The following is a 12626-nucleotide window of genomic DNA, read 5'->3' on the forward strand; positions in this document are numbered from 1 at the left end:
TATAAGTAGGCTTATCACTGAAAGTACTGATTTTATCGTACTTCGTTTAATTTTTAAACAGTATTATGGTAAAAATACTAGCCTTCCTATCTGTACGCAATGGCTTTTTGCTTTAGGGGGGTTGGGCAGAAGGTGCTCCCTGTTGCTTTTCTTCCTAATTAACAGTAGTTTCTTTAATTTTGTTTTCTCCTCAGTTTGGCCTAAAACTCTGTGTTCGTAGTCATCAAGTTTGAAACTACAAACATGGAGGTCTTTCAGATTGTTCGTAGTGGTGTTTTCTCCATATTTACGATTCTTTGCAGCCTTTAGCCACTGCCTACAATGCACTGGATCCTTCACTAGAATCCAAAAATAACTCACTCCAACTAAATGTTTACTTCTCTGTTTACTCTTTGAATTCTTGCAACCGGGAACAATACAAGTCGATACCATTGCGACTAAAAGTTTGCTAAGAAGTATTTCCTAATTAAGCATTGCAGAATTTGATTGCGGTCAAACCTATCCAGTAGGAGCAGGCTGGGAGTGGTCTTGGAAGGCAACATACCCAGTGGGTGTTGAAGTTCTCTTACTTATTTGGCAAAAGAGAATGGGAAGTCAATAGCCTATTTTCTGTTCTCTAGTCAGAAAGCACCAATTTCTTTCTTTTTTTTTTTTTTCCTCTCCTTTTTACCACATAGGCAGCCAAGTTTTATTGAAAGCCCATTTTGCCAGGGGTGAATTACCCCTTTAAATGTACTTTTTTGGCTGGCTGAACTATCCACTTTAATGACAGTGTGGATAATAGAAAAGTTTCAAAATGAACCTGCCATGACTAAAAATATGTTTAAAACGCGATCTCCCACTTAAATAGAAGTTGATTTTAAAGCGTCGATTTTAATGATCATTAGTTGACAACTGGAGCCTGTGCAAAAACAGATCAAGTCTATGCTGTCACCACCTGTGACATTATGAATAAAGCTAGCTCAACTATTTTGCGACTTGTCAAATCAATTATTTTGACACCAATGGAGCCAAGGAAAAAAAAAAAAAAACGGTTAAATATTTATGAACCTGTATAATCACAGAAAGCATATCGGCAGGTGGGTAGATTAAAACAGGGTCTCATAGTTCAGGAATGGCCCGAAGGCAGAACTTTATTTATTTGTTGTCACTAGGAATGTGATTACAAACTCTGAATGAAATTCTGCACAGAATCATGACATCGCCATCAGAAGAGCAATGACACATGCCACTGCAGAATCACGAATGAATAAATCACAAACAAATCACACACCACTACATTACATGTTATATTGTAATGTAAACCTTTTGGAAGTGATATGACATGTAGAGGAAAAACTACACAAAGATAAAACTAAAAGATCAAAAAGTATCTGCTTGCATTAATCTTTCAGTTAAGAATATCAAACCATACAAATGAATCAAAGAATAATGAGGTAACTACCGACGGCTTCATCGGTTTTAAAATTGTATCTCCAACCAGTTTTTGTCAAATTTGCCATTTTCAACAAGAGGGAAGCCCACAGAAATATTTCAATAATATATGACTCCCTACGGCAACGCAATGCATTAAAATTGCATGGCTGGGTCCACTAGCTTTAGAATATGTCAAAACCTGTTTGTGACCCATCTATCCAGAACACTGCACTGCATACTGCAGTTTAGAATCCACACACATAAACTGTGGCACATACCTGCCACATTATTTTCCCCATCAATATAAACCTCCATGCTCATTCCCAACACATCCAACTTTAAAAGTAAGTCGTTTGATCATTTTTAGTGCATGTTCACCCAAAAACATACATTTCAACAAAGTGCAACAAAAGGAAAACCAGTAGAGAGAGAGAGAGAGAGAGAGAGAGAACCAGTGCTAGTTGTCACACAGTACAGTCGCTACAGTTATATTTGTTTAACTATATGCATATGGGTTTGAGTTCAAAGTCAACTTAGACTTTTCTCAAGCATTTTTTATGTGAAAAATATGGTGACCGAGAGAGCTTAACATGCTGCAACTGAAAAAAAAAAAGAAATGCAAACCATGCAAATAGAAACACAAGCAAATAAAGAAAACATCATCAGTTTAAAAAACACATGCTGCAAATCACAATGCAACCAAATACAGAAACACGCAGCAAATACTCACAACGCACATATGATATGGAGGTTAACAAAAAAAACAAAACAAAAAAAAATCACCTTTAAGGTCATCGACAACTCCACTGACGAGTAGACATTGAGCAATAAGCATGTCCTAGCCAGGTTCGTCACTTGTTAGGGTCCCCTTGAAACATTTCTGTTGTGGTCTGTGCTATTTGCATCATGTTTTTGTATTTGGTTGAGTTGTGTGTATTTGCAGCGTGTTTCTGTATTTGGTTGCGTTGTGAGTATTTGTAGCACGTGTTGTCAAACTGATGAAGATGTTTTCTTAGTTTGCTGGTGTTTTTTCTATTTGCATGTGTTTTCTTCAGTCGCGACGCCTTCGGGTCTATCAGCCACCGTATGAAACCCGTTGTGAAATCTATCCTCAAACTAAAATTTCAATATCATAAATTTACTATACAGTCGGCAATACCACAATGGCATAGAGACAACTTCATAAATAAGGGAGATTTTAACTGAAAGTTTAAGGACAAATGTGTTATTGGGGGAAAAATTGTTACATGTGTTTTAATTGTTATAAATGTATACAATTTATTATTTAAAAAATTAGCAAAAGCAATATGATACTATAAGTCATCTTTTACATTTTTGCTGTTTTGTGAATTGCTTTGTTTATAGCCTAATTCTTTTAATGCCTAAAGTGCTCCTATTATGCGGTTTCAGATACTACCTTTCATGCAGAATGTAAAGGGAATCGATTCGGAACTACAGAAAGGAATCATCAGTAATTCCAGTCTCGCTTCCATAACATACATATGTAACAAAGTAACAAATTTGCATAATGCTAGACTATGGTCTTCATTGGCTGCCCGCGAACAACTACTTTGACTTGCCTTTAAACACTGTAGCTGATTCGTGTTGTGTCGGGAAGATGCTGTTGTGCTGCAAAAGAAAATTCTCTTTGTATACATTTCCAAAGGATGAGGATGTGAAGAGTCAGTGGTTAAAATTACCACAACGATACAACAACAGTATTATTTTTACAAACTTTAACGTTTTATTATTTTACAAACATTAATGTTACATCAGTGATTCAGGTTAGTGCTCAACGTATGCCCCCTATGCACTTGTTAATGCTGATGGTGAGAAATTACAATTGCAACATCTCATAATGTACGACAAACTGAGTAGCGCATCACAGAGAAACGTCCCGCTCAAGTTGTCCTTGCCTGGAGGTTTGGGTTGAATAACTAGTTCTTCCAATGTTTCATCATCGGACTCACACTCAAATTTATATGGTTAAATCGACGCCATCCTTACTGTCTTTACAAGTGTGTACAATTGCTGAGGACTAAGGAAGCCTCCGGAGCTAAAATTCAGTTATGGTAATGGTCGTTTACTTTTTGATATGTGATGTTAGCGGTTGACCAATCACAACAGACTGGGCCATCTGACAAATCAGAGCACAGCAGGCTCTCGAAAAGGAGGGATTTAGAGAGACTGAGTCTTCGGACAAGTCTTTTGAGAATCTTTAAAAAATGTGGTGATGTACAATGGATATTATAAGAAAATTAAAGTGTTTTTTGACCTTTGATATATGTAAACCTGTTGTAGGAGACCTCCAAAACAAAATTAGGAACCTTTAAAATAGCATAATAGGGGCACTTCAAATTTTGCTGAAAAGCCTGTTTAATGGCAGCTTCCATTGTGACAACTTACCCCATATAGTGTGACACTGACAACAACATGGCTTTTTTTTTTTTAATTGAGAAAGTGAATTTGTTGGAATAACTTGTGCTGTGCCAGCAAAGGTAAATAAACATTAATCCAGGAGATTAAATCACAATCAGCTATGTCTCTAATTCTTTCCATATCAGTATTTGATATTTGCAGATCAATGACGTTTTATTCCAGTTATAATTACACATTTTTTGTCAAGCTTATTTGATTTTCTTTAGACTGCGTGTAAATGGCAGTGACAGTGCCTGTCGCAGTGTTTCTGCTGAGAGCCGTTCTTTAGTGTCTATGCCAACAGCTTGATTGATTAAGTCTGAGAGGATTGGTACCTCAATGACATGTGCCCGAATGAGAGTCGTGTTGGGATGGCAAATTCTGGCAGGTCACTGATGATTCTATTTGCTTCTGAGATAATGGCAATCTTTGGATTCAACTAAAATCCTCTATAGGACAGGTGAATTTCAACAAAAGTCAAGTGGGAGATTTTATATTTCCCCTTTTTAAGCAAAATTCCACTCACCAAGAACAGGACTGATACAATTATATTCTACAACTGCACTGATAAAGCGTAAAATGTAGTAGGGTTTATGTTCAAAACAGAAAAAATTAGAAATCTCAGGTAAGAAAAATAAACGTAATTCAAGAAATAATTTATGATGTTCTGGTCTTTTTATCTTAAAAAGTAAATTTACTGTGTTTTAAGTTTTTTTCTCTCTCTTTAAAACAAGATAAAAGAAGATACAAACACAAAAGAAGATATTTTGAAGAATATGGGTAACCAAACAGTTGATGGACCCCGCTGACTTCCATAGTGGCTGAATCCCAAATGGCACCCTAAACCCTCACGGTCTTCCTCTTCCTCGTCCGCACTTTCGTGACGTAATGCCGCTTTGACTGCTGGGTAAAGTCCTCTGCGTAGTAGTTCGCAAACTTGCAGGCTCAGCTGAAGTGCGCATCGAGGGTGCATAGCGGCCGCAAAAGGGGGCACTCGCAAGCACCCTTCTGAAACCTAAAATGATGAATGGGACACCCTACGGTCTCATAGACTTAACGGACATTGTAAGTCCACAAGACCGAAAGTGTATAGAAGTGTGCCATTTGGGATTCAGCGAGTATGGGAAAAAAAATTCTATTGAGGTCAATGGAGACCATCAACTGTTTGGTTACCTGCATTCTTCAAAATATCTTCTTTTGTGTTCAGCAGAAGAAAGAAATTCATACAGGTTTGGATCAACTTGAGGGTGAGTAAATGATGACAGAATTTTAATTTTTGGGTGAACAATAAAGAGCTGTTTGCTGAAAGGTTCTTTAGGGAGCCAAAAATAGTTCTTTTATGGCACTCCTGCAAAAAAAAAAAAAACCCTTTTGAAACCTTTATTTTTAAGAGTGTACCTCAACATTGTCCTTCAACAGAGTTATTATATTAGAGGTACATATTAAATATTCTGTTTTGTAGTGGAAATAAATCAGTCTGTGATGCCTCAGTGAAGCACACACATTACTGAGAGCTGATTATGAGTATGCTGCAGAAAACACATGAAGCAGACTCCCTCTCTTTCTCTTCTGGAAGTTAATTCACTCTCCTAGTGTAATGGGTCTCTGTATGGGGTCCATATGGTTACAGCGGGGCAAGCTAGAGAAGAACGGGGCGGGGGAGGGGGGTGAGTGGGAGATGACACACATTTTAATGAAAACTCACAATGCCTCCTGCACACCTGTGTTAATTCAACATGAGACTAAGCCAAATGTGGTTCACTTCTCTTGCAGAAAGTCAGCTTATAAGGCAGAAATGACCATTTCCTTCTAATCATTGTTTTTACTTTTAGGATATATTTGGATTTTACATTTATATTTGTATGTGGCACTGCCTGTGTCATCGGTTCACTGACTGACATGTCGTTGTTTCTGATCATAATTGTGTATCTCCATTAAACAGTGGTGAAAATTATTCAGAATCTCTGAATAGCTGAGCAATTGAGCTAGAAATATGACAGATATGATAATTTAGTCTGTAATGAGATACTTTTGAAAACAGTATAAAAAAGAAAACATTTCCAATATGACATTGACAGAATTTCACAATAATTTATGACTGAGTTGTTGTCAGGGAAACTGCCTCTCCGCAACTTCCCCAAAAGACAAATATACTTTGAACAAGTATTCTACCTGTCTATCATCTTTTCTTCAACTCAGTATGAAAAATTATTTATTTATGGGCTGTTTATCCATTAGTACATTCATTATTTCATTTATTTATTTATACTCTTCTTTGCTGGGAATTTTGGCCTGCTTAAAAAGAGTTTGAACACTTTGCATCATAATCGCCTTAAAGGAAATTAAAGCTTTATTAGATCAAATGCACAATATCATGTGGAATATCATTTTAAATCATTAACATTAACAAATACGTAGATACATTCCATTAGATATTAACTGCAATTAATGTGTCAGGTCACTTTGCAATTTAGACGTAATTAAAAGAGGACAATTGCGTACCCATAAGGCTCTGGGCTGTTCTTCAGTCATACGCATCCCTGCTTTATGCCCGTTCCCATTATAGTCATACAACACAAAGTGAACTTGTTGTATTCAGCAACAAATACTTGGAAAAACATATCAGACAGCCACACAGTCTGGACTGTGGTCGCCACAACATTTCAAATATTTATTAGAGGCTCATCCTGAGATAAAATGTTACCCAACTGGACTGAAGCGCTGCGATTTGACTGGTTACGCCTGAGCGCCCAAGGTCAAGTTTTTGAAAACAGCATGTTATCAGAGCTGGGAAGGGTAAGCAGAGCAAATCTTCTCTGCAAGGTAAAGCCACTAGGGGCCCATTACAGGCTTCAGATTGGAGTGGCTTGTCATGCATTCAGTCTATTTATTCTCCTCAGCTATCTTTTAAATAATGCACATCAGCATCAGGTGAGTCCTGGATGATTGTGGGTCACAATGCAGTTACACGGTGATAATGATTATTGATTTTCTGAAACTACAGGAATCGTGGAATAATTTCTTAAATTCTAACATCCCATTAAATAGCTTCTTGATCTAATTGTATGGTACAATGGGGCTAAAGATCCCTCAGGGGAAAAAAGGAGACACTGCAGGGTTTAAGTTGGAACTAAACTCTGTAGGACAGTGAAACTCTCCAGGAACAGAATTTGACACCCCTGATTTAGGGTCTTTTAACCTCATTGTAAGTATTGTTGAATAATCAGTGTTGGGGATCAAAGTTACTTTTAAAAGTAATGCATTACAATATTGCGTTACTCCCTAAAAAAAAGTAACTAATTGCATTACTTGTTTACTTTCTATGAAAAGTAATGTGTTACATTATTTTTGCATTACTTTTTCTCACCTAGACTGCTTGCTTGTTTGTTTTTAGTAACAACAAAAAAGTTATATTTTTGGCAAGGCCCTTTCACACCAAAAGTGAAATGAAATTGCCTCAGGCTGAAGGAAATGTATATTTATGACTGTACAGTAGAGGGCGCAGCTCAAACAAACCTTTCAGCTGTGCTGCCATTCTGGATTAAAGAAGAATAGGACACAGGAGAAGAAAGTTCAACATTTCTAAATCTAATCTAAAGTGATTTTTGCTTATTATTATGGTTGAATTGGATCATTGAAGGTCAGCAGCAAAGACATTGCTTAATAAAGTGAGAATAAATACATAAAGTATATTTGTCTGATTTAATATATTTAATTATTACAGGTATGCGTAAAATTCTGAGTTGCATTTCACTGTTTTTATTCATTTTGAGAAATATTGAAGGTTTTCGTGCAAGTGAGATGAGTAAATGCATGTTTACATTTAGTCTAGAGCTACAATAACCACCATGTTCACACAGCGCACACAACGCCTCTGTACTTACCCTATTTCTCGCAACATGGAGACAGGAGAGCTATCGGCCAATAAATGTGAAGACAAATTAACTTGTGTTACTTATTTGAGAAAGTAACTTAGATATTTTATTGTAAATTAAAAAAGTAATGCGTTACTTTGCTAGTTACTTGAAAAAAAGTAATCTGATTACATAACTCAAGTTACTTGTAATGCGTAACCCCCAACACTGTGAATAAATGGTACTATATTGCTGTTTAGGAATTCTCAGGTTATAGTATATATTTTTTATTATACTATAACGTCTGTTTATTGACTATGCAAATACTAGCCATTAACTGTAAGCTAAATTTTAATTTTTTTTTTATAACAGTCCGTTATGAAAAATGAATAAAACCAGAGAAACAAGAAACAATCATGCAGTTTTTTTCCCACACCAAATAATACTGACAACATGTCTTCATTTTTACAAAAAAACATACAAAACCAAGGAAATATTTTAAACTATTACACTAGAACTTGATTCTTATCGGTCAATCAGGTTTTTATTTCTATAATGAATTTCATGGAGCCCAATAAAGGTCAGAAACAGTGCGTGATTGTCCAGTCTTTAATTCAGTCCATTAAAGTCAGTATGAAATGGAAATTCACGCTATTCATCCTGTCTATTATCTAAATACATCTTATTGATTTTATTGTTAACGATTCATCCATGGATGTTTTTTTTTTTTTTTTTTTTTAGATTGTAATGATCTATCAAAATGTAATACTTATATCTCCTGGTGAAACAACAGACTGTCTGGTGACTTCTCCAATCATTTAGTCCGCTTATATCCCACCCCTTACAATTGACTGCAAGCTCACATTTAGATCTTCCTCTATCCAATCAACAACTGATGGATAGAACCAAGTACCCACTCAACTTTCTTTTATTTTCCAATAATCTGTTTTACTCTGATGTATGTCACAATGTGGTAGACAAGATCCGTTGCTACTTCTGCAACTACAAATTTGCTGATTCTGCATCAGAACTCTAAAAGTCATCCACACAGAAAGATGGCAAAAGCATACAAAGAGAATATGTGATCATGTTTCTCATTACCCATGCTGAGCTTCAGAATCAGTGGCTTCCTGAGCAGCAGATGAGTGGAGGTTAAATCTGCAGGCCATCTCAGGGATCTGGTTGATGTTAATGCCACCTGGGTGAGGAGATGAAGCAGCATCAGCGCTGCAGAGGCCAAGCTCTGATCTCATCCCACAAAGATGACACAGCTCTGCTCCCCGATGAGATGAAGATACGCTCTGGCCCTGGGATAAGGAATCATGGGATCATATGGAAATACATCACAGTAAAAAAAAAGGCAGGAAATATCTTAGATCTAGACGAATCTTTCTATTTTAAGGTACAAAGTAAATATGACTCATTTTTTTTCACACCAAGTGTGCAAAAGCCTTTTCCTGTTTTTGCAATTTTACTTATCTAGACCTATGCTTCGTGATGGGACGTTTACACAGAAAACAATGGTTTATTAATTGTAAACCATTACAATGGACCATTTTAACAGAGTTTGGTGGCATTCTGGCTTTAATTTAGCAGGTTAAATGATCAACCCTGCTACACTGATGTTCATATGTCACTAAACAAACAACTTTAGTGACATCCCCAAGATTAGTGATAACATTTCAATTGCAAATCATGTCAGTTACAATGGGAGTGTGATATTTTGCTGAATGAATATGTAATGTTGTGGCTGTGGATGAAGATTAGGCTAGGCAGATCTAAAATATAGTGTCTTCTTCATTAAACAAAACAAAAGAGAGTAATGCAATGACAAAAGCCACTTAACAACACAACCAATGTCAGACAGTGAGTGAATGAAACTGAGGGCATGATATACACAACAAACAAAGGATCAAAACGAGGAACAGGTGTGTAAAATCAATGAGTAACCATGACAACTAATGATAAACATGCTAGACACCATGGCTGTGTCTGAAATTACCCCTTTTACCCTTAAATAGGGCACTATTTGAGGGCACAGCCATTTGTAGTGGTGTCCGAAACCATAGTGGACGTAATCAAGTGCACATTCAATCCCATAATGCACTGCAAGTGTACCACTGATGTACACTCAACGGCTAGATGCACTGTGTGGGTTAAAGCATCCATCCAATCCATTTTTCAAAACTTCTGGTCCAATGTGGGTATAGCGTAATATCATACAGGTATAAATTCCTTTTTAATTGACTATTAAATTGTTTAATTATATTTTGCTAGTTTCTATGACAGAGTTCAAGATAAATCTTTTCATTACTACTGGAGCTGCCAGTTTGCTAAGTTTCAAATGATTATTAAATGGCAAGCACAAACTATGCAAAAGCTGCAGCCCTTCCGACACAGTGTCCGAATTCACACACTCGTTTTCATTCACTATTTCAAGTGGACAATATTAGTGGAGTAATGAAAATCATTCACTGCCATTCAAAAGTTTACCAAGGATGGATTTATTTGATAAAAAAAATTCAGTAAAAACAGTAATATTGTGAAATATTATTACAATTCAAAATAACTGCTTTCTATTTTAATATATTTTTCAAATGTTATGTGAAGCTGAATTTTCAGCTTCATTAATCTAGTCTCACAGGATCCTTCAGAAATCATTTTAATATACTGATTTGATGTTCAAGAAACATTTGTGCTGCTTAATACTTTAATAAACTGTGATAGATTGTTTTTTTCAGGATTCTTTGATGAATAGTAAGCTCAAAAGAACAGTCTTTATTTGAAATAGAAATTGTTTGTAACAATGTAAAAGTGTTAACTGTCACCTTTGATCAATTTAATGTCTTTGCTGAATAAAAGTATGACGTTCTTTAAAAAAAAAAAAAATCTTACTGTCTGACCCTAAACTTTTGAACGGTAGAGCTTTTTGCTGTCAAACTATACTACTGTTATCATCTGTTTATTTATTGTTTAACTTTAATAGACTTTATGTAGCCCCGACCCTTTCTGTCTTCTGGTTTGTATTTCCACAGCATCTTACGGGTATTATGAATGAACCGCTCGTTTTAACTCTTCTCAGTCTGACATTTATGACATCTTCTTCAAACATTACAATGCTCATGCTAATTTTCGTTAACTTTCATTAAGTAAATCCACTTCACCAGCTAAGTACTCTTTGACATGCCATAGAAATATACAGGGCTACTGCAAAAACTGAAGTTCAAACACAAAATTCTAAATTCTGCGTGCTTGTTTCTCTGGTGCATAAGGTCTATTAAATTAAATGTAAGTATCAGTTTCAGGGCAAAGAAACTGTCAGAAAGTTTTCATTTGCAGAATATTTCTGCTTCACTATCCCTCAGGAATTGATAGTAGTTCTGTTGTAATTTCTAAATTTCTAGGATGTAACAAAACAGTCCAAATAAAGCCTTTTGCAGTAAATTTTGTGTGTTCACAAATGGCATACAGATGCTCACGCTCAACTCAAGTCTCCAGTGCTCATGGGTAAAACCATACTCACTTTGCCATGCTGACATATTCCTGTGGAGGGAGCTATTAATCACAGAGCCAGTTCTTGTATACTGTGATGTTTTTCTTCTCAAAGTCTAACCAATGTTTTGCATACTTAACCATTGGATCAATATGGTAGCTAGGAACAGCACCTTGCTGCAGCAACAATTAATTCATGGCTGTCTAGTTCAACATTGCATTGTGGTGAATGTGACTTCCTTTTAGTGCTAAATGGCAGCAGAAGAAGCACCACATTAAATGATTTTGTCGCACAGGCTGCTGATAACTCACTTTTTATAAGAACAAAGAGTTCCTAGACAGATTAAATAGAAAACCAGTGCAAATAACAATTTCATGGGTTAATGCAATTAGCAGGCAACTATAAAATATTACATTAATTAAAACTTAAAGTGCATTAATTTGTGCATTCATTTACACAAATGAAATGTGCTAACAGCAATCAGCCATGATTAATTTATTCCATAAGTGAAGGATAAAGTAGCAAAGCAAATATACTTTCAGCTGGTCATGCTTCATGGTGGATAATTGTATTATTTTTTATAATTTTATAAGTACATTTTTTAATATCTTAGTTTTTTTTTTTTTTTTTTTTGAACTATTCAATTCTTTAGGATTATTTTATTACCAAGTTTACTTTTAAATAGTGACAACATTTCTCTATCCAAAAAACATATGCAATAATATGCAAGAAATACGATATGACAAATGACATATCCCTTCTTAATCTCCCAATGCTCGAGCACCTGACTGCACTTCTAGAACAATCTCTGCTTTACAGCATTTGTGTTGGTGGTTTGTTTTGCTCTGTTCTCTTGTGTATTTCTGTGTGAGTTTGAACAGCTGCGTTTCAGGTTTGTTTACTTTTCTTTGACAAGCCTGACTAACAGAGGCGCCATTTTACTGAAATAGAGCCATTTGATGAGCATATAAAAAAGGGGATTCTTGGTGCAAAATGCCTTCTTGATTTGGTATTGGGCATCAAACAGGGGCAATATGCTAAAGACGATTAGCTTCGCTTGACAGCACAGCACAGAAAACACATAGAAGCTAAAAACAACAAGGTAAGCAGTACAAAGCAGTTGTCACACATAGTTCAATCACTACAGTCTTTGAGAACATACTGGTCTGTTTGGTCCCCTTTTCAGTTACCAAGACAGAATTACTGCACAAAACATCTTATACATACCAGTTGGTTTTGCCAACATTCCTGCCATTTATCAGCAAAATATAATTACGTCCTTTCTTTTCCAGCCAACACTTTTCTTTTATCATTTTAAACATTCAAAGTTCAGTCCTATTTCATGGCTTGAAATAATTTCCCTTGTCCAAACATTGGTCATGTAATCCACACTTTGTGTTTCACGAGGCAGTCGGCAAAGTGCAGGTGCGGAGGATTAATTCCTG

Source organism: Ctenopharyngodon idella, chromosome 2, assembly GCF_019924925.1.
Source record: "Ctenopharyngodon idella isolate HZGC_01 chromosome 2, HZGC01, whole genome shotgun sequence".
Lineage (NCBI taxonomy): Eukaryota > Metazoa > Chordata > Actinopteri > Cypriniformes > Xenocyprididae > Ctenopharyngodon > Ctenopharyngodon idella.